The sequence below is a fragment of the Salvelinus sp. IW2-2015 genome, unplaced genomic scaffold (assembly GCF_002910315.2).
Source record: "Salvelinus sp. IW2-2015 unplaced genomic scaffold, ASM291031v2 Un_scaffold2958, whole genome shotgun sequence".
NCBI classification, from domain to species: Eukaryota; Metazoa; Chordata; class Actinopteri; order Salmoniformes; family Salmonidae; genus Salvelinus; species Salvelinus sp. IW2-2015.
In genome coordinates, this window is record NW_019944253.1 from 61765 (window position 1) to 66977 (window position 5213).

Consider the following 5213-nt stretch of genomic DNA (forward strand, 5'->3'; position numbering starts at 1 on the left):
AACCAAGCGCACTGCTTCTTTAACACAGCGCGCCTCCAACCGGAAGCCAGCTGCACAATGTGTCGGGAAACACCGTGTACCTGGCCCCCTTGGTTAGCGCGCACTGCGCCCGGCCGCGACAGGAGTCGCTGGAGCGCGATGAGACAAGGATATCCCTATCGGCAAAACCTCCTAACCGGACGACGCTAGGCCAATTGTGCTTCGCCCACGGACCTCGGGGCGCGGCCGGCTGCGACAGAGCTGGGCGCGAACCAGAGACTCTGGTGGCGCAGCTAGCACTGCGATGCAGTGCCCTAGACAACTGGCGCCGGGAGGCCCACACTGCAGTCCTTAATAATGAACTATAGACAGGTCTGGATCAGGAAGTTGAAGAGTTATAGACTGGAGATCCTTCCTGCTACACATCAGTCCCTCCTTCATTCTTATATATATATATATACTATATCTGATATCTCAGGAGTAGTAAGTATAATGTTTTTGTCTTTATCTGCTGTCTAGTACTGTCTTTATGCTAGCTAGGGCCATCTACTTGGTCCTGCCTGTATTCCTAGCAGCCTACTTGGTGTGTTTACTGCTGACTGATCAGAACTTGCAACACCAATTAGTACAGAGAGGTGTGCTCTCCACCAATTAGTACAGAGAGGTGTGCTCTCCACCAATTAGCAATTAGTACAGAGAGGTGTGCTCTCCACCAATTAGTGTTAGTACTTCATTCTCCCCTGGTTTCTCAGCTGTAAGCGGCGGTTTTGTCACCGAAACAAAGGCGGGTCTGCAGAGTTGTTCAAGGAAGGAAAGAGGACCACACCACTCTCTCACTTGAGAATCTCACCTAGTTATTTTCAGATGATCTCATTTTGATATTTTTGTAGCTTTGTCAACAAAGCTACAGAGGGTAGTGCGTATGGCACAATACATCACTGGGGCCAAGCTTCCTGACATCCAGGACCTCTATACCAGGCGGTGTCAGAGGAAGGCCCTATAAAACTGTCGAAGACTCCAGTCACTCAAGTCAGACTGTTCTCTCTGCTACCGCACGGCAAGCGGTACCGCAGCACCAAGTCTAGGTCCAAGAGGCTCCTTAACAGCTTCTACCCCCAAGCCATAAGACTGCTGAACAATTAATTAAATGGCCACCCGGACTACTTACTTTGACAACCCCCCRTCTTTGTTTTTACACTGCTGCTACTCACTGTTTATTATCTATGCAGTCACTTCACCCCTACCTACACTACTGTTCAAAAGTTTGGGGTCACTTACAAATGTCCTTGTTTTTTAAAGAAAATCACATTGTTCTGTCCATTAACATAACATCAAAATGATCAGAAATACAGTGTAGACATTGTTAATGTTGTAAATGACTATTGTAACTGGAAACGGCAGATTTTTCTATGGAATATCTACATAGGCGTACAGAGGCCCATTATCAGCAACCATCACTCCTGTGTTCCAATGGCACGTTGTGTTAGCTAATCCAAGTTTATCATTTTAAAGGAATAACTGATCATTAGAAAAACCTTTTGCAATTATGTTAGTACAACTGAAAACTGTTGTACCGATTAAAAAAAGCAATAAAACTGTCCATCTTTAGACTAGTTGAGTATCTGCACCACATACTCTCACTACTGGTGTCCCCCAGCGCTCGTTTCTAGGCCCTCTCCTCTTCTTTCTATACACCAAGTCACTTGGCTCAGTCATATCCTCACATGGTCTCTGCGTGCCTGGCAGATATTGCAACTCGGCTCACCACCTCAAGACTGAGATGCTCACCGTCTCGGGAAGGCCTGTCCGCTCAAAGAACTCTCCATCACYGTTGACAACTAGTGTTGATCTCTGCAAACATCAAAGCAGCTATTCGCTACTGCAGGTTCTTGCTCTACAACATCCGTAGAGTACTACCCTACCTCAGACAGGAAAGACGCAGGTCCTAATCCAGGCACTTGTCCTCTTCCGTCTGGAATACTGCAACTCGCTGTTGGAGGGCTCCCGGCTTGTGCCATCAAACCCCTGCAACTTAACCACAACGCTGCAGCCCACCTGGTTTTCAACCTTCCTAAGTTCTCCCAGGTCACCCCGCTCCTCCACACACTCCACTGGCTTCCAGCTGAAGCTCACATCCACTACAAGACCATGGTGCTTAGCTACAGAACAGCAAGAGGAACTGTCCCTCCCTACCTTCAGGCTATCTACATAACAGCAAGAGGAACTGTCCCTCCCTACCTTCAGGCTATCTACATAACAGACAACAAAGAGAACTGTCCCTCCCTACCTTCAGGCTATCTACATAACAGCAAGAGGAACTGTCCCTCCTTACCTTCAGGCTATACTCAAACCCTACATCCCAGCCCGAGCACTCCATTCTGCCACCTCAGGTCTCGTGGCCCTCCCACCCCTATAGGAGAGCAGCCCCACTCAGCCCAGATCAACCTCTTCTCTGTCCTGGACCCCAATGGTGGAACCGCAGAGTACCTGCTCACCTTCCGAAAACATCTGAAACAGTATCTTAAATAATAATCCTCCTCCTCACCTCGACCCTAACATGATCACCGTCACACAGTTCACATAGCTTACAGAGGAGCATCCCACCATGGGTTTGAACCACAGAGACCGTGCTGAACACTCGTTCCATGACGCTACAGAACTATAAGAGTGGTTTACTCTAAACCACGAGCTGGGCTCTTTCTGATACACTCAGCCCCTCCAACAATGCCATTATTCTAGAAGCTTGGAGAACACAGGAAAGCTTGGGAGAGAAAGAGGACGTGAGAAAGAATTATCTAAGTAAGGTGACTCAGTCTTCCTGACCAGCTCCCGACCCCCTGCCCCAGTCCCCTGGTAGATGACCTGACAGCTCCCGACCCCTGCCCAGTCCCCCTGGTAGATGACCTGATCAGCTCCCGACCCCTGCCCAGCCCCCTGGTAGATGACCTGACCAGCTCCCGACCCCCTGCCCCCTGGTAGATGACCTGACCAGCTCCCGCCCCCTGCCCAGTCCCCTGTAGATGACCTGACCAGCTCCAGACCCCCAGCCCAGTCCCCTGGTAGATGACCTGACCAGCTCCAGCCCCCAGCCCCCTGGTAGATGACCTGACCAGCTCCCGACCCCCAGCCCACTGGTAGATGACCTGACCAGCTCCCGACCCCAGCCCCCTGGTAGATGACCTGACCAGCTCCCGACCCCTGCCCCCCTGGTAGATGACCTGACCAGCTCCCGACCCCTGCCCCCTGGTAGATGACCTGACCAGCTCCCGACCCCTGCCCCCTGGTAGATGACCTGACCAGCTCCGACCCCAGCCCCCCTGGTAGATGACCTGACCAGCTCCCGACCCCAGTCCCTGGTAGATGACCTGACCAGCTCCGACCCCTGCCCCCTGGTAGATGACTGACCAGCTCCCGACCCCTGCCCCCCTGGTAGATGACCTGACCAGCTCCCGACCCCCTGCCCCCTGGTAGATGACCTGACCAGCTCCCGACCCCAGCCCCCTGGTAGATGACCTGACAGCTCCCGACCCCCAGTCCCCCTGGTAGATGACCTGACCAGCTCCCGACCCCTGCCCCCTGGTAGATGACCTGACCAGCTCCCGACCCCCTGCCCCCCTGGTAGATGACCTGACAGCTCCCGACCCCCTGCCCCCCTGGTAGATGACCTGACAGCTCCCGACCCCTGCCCCCTGGTAGATGACCACCAGCTCCCGACCCCCTGTAGATGACCTGACCAGCTCCCGACCCCTGCCCCCTGGTAGATGACCTGACAGCTCCGACCCCTGCCCCCCTGGTAGATGACCTGACCAGCTCCCGACCCCTCCCCCTGGTAGATGACCTGACAGCTCCTGACCCCAGCCCCCTGGTAGATGACCTGACCAGCTCCTGACCCCAGCCCCCTGGTAGATGACCTGACCAGCTCCCGACCCCCTGCCCCCCTGGTAGATGACCTGACCAGCTCCTGACCCCCTGGTAGATGACCTGACCAGCTCCCGACCCCAGCCCCCTGGTAGATGACCTGACCAGCTCCCGACCCCCAGCCCCCCTGGTAGATGACACAGGTCCACATCCAGGTCAACTCCAGCCACTACGGCCCTACATGGCTAGTCACAGAGGCTAGGAACCACTAGCTATCCTCCCACCACATAACCCTCAGGGCTGAAGGGAAGACCACACAACTTTTAGCTGAGATCATCTGCCTCGTCACTCAGCATGTCTGCTAGAAAACAAGTATGATTCACCATCTGCTGCATTGATGAGAAGTGGAATTATTCAGGTATCTGAGCTGCCAAACTAACAGTCCTCATCATGTCAATGTGACGTTTCATCTTTATTTCCTGATCTGGCCCTAGAATCCCTGATGAGCCAGCTTGTCGATTAGAGAGGTGTTAGTAGTCTACAATCAATGGCCTTTCTCATCAAAGCCTCGACCTACAGAGGAAACAGAGGAAGTGGTCCTTTGCTGGAGGACCCTGAGGAACCATCAGCTCATTTCCTGTCTTTATATCACATCAGGAGAGCCATAGGATGAGTGTACCTCAGAGGAGAGCAGCACTGAGTCAGTAGTAGACTACATGTGTGCTGGCGGGGAGCTGTAATGTAGACTACATGTGTGTTGGCGGGGAGCTGTAATGTAGACTACATGTGTGCTGGTGGGGAGCTGTAATTAGACTACATGTGTGTTGGTGGGAGCTGTAATGTAGACTACATGTGTGTTGGTGGGGAGCTGTAATGTTAGACTACATGTGTGTTGGTGGGGAGCTGTAATGTAGACTACATGTGTGTTGGTGGTGAGCTGTAATGTAGACTACATGTGTGCTGGCGGGGAGCTGTAATGTAGACTACATGTGTGCTGGTGGGGAGCTGTAATGTAGACTACATGTGTGCTGGCGGGAGCTGTAATGTAGACTACATGTGTGCTGGTGAGGAGCTGTAATGTAGACTACATTACAGCTCCCCGCCAGCACACATGTAGTCTACATTACAGCTCCTCACCAGCACACATGTAGACTACATGTGTGTTGGCGGGAGCTGTAATGTAGACTACATGTGTGTTGGCGAGGAGCTGTAATGTAGACTACATGTGTGTTGGCGGGGAGCTGTAATGTAGACTGCATGTGTGTTGGCGGGAGCTGTAATGTAGACTGCATGTGTGTTGGCGGGGAGCTGTAATGTAGACTACATGTGTGTTGGCGGGAGCTGTAATGTAGACTACATGTGTGTTGGCGGGGAGC

At 52.8% G+C, this 5213-nt stretch overlaps 1 protein-coding gene across 1 annotated transcript in view; it reads right to left on the reverse strand.

The window, feature by feature from the left end:
* LOC139025608 (disco-interacting protein 2 homolog B-like) overlaps nt 1-5213 on the reverse strand; it is a 73465-nt gene that overhangs the window by 60521 nt on the left and 7731 nt on the right. The gene's annotated exons all lie outside the window — the stretch shown is intronic.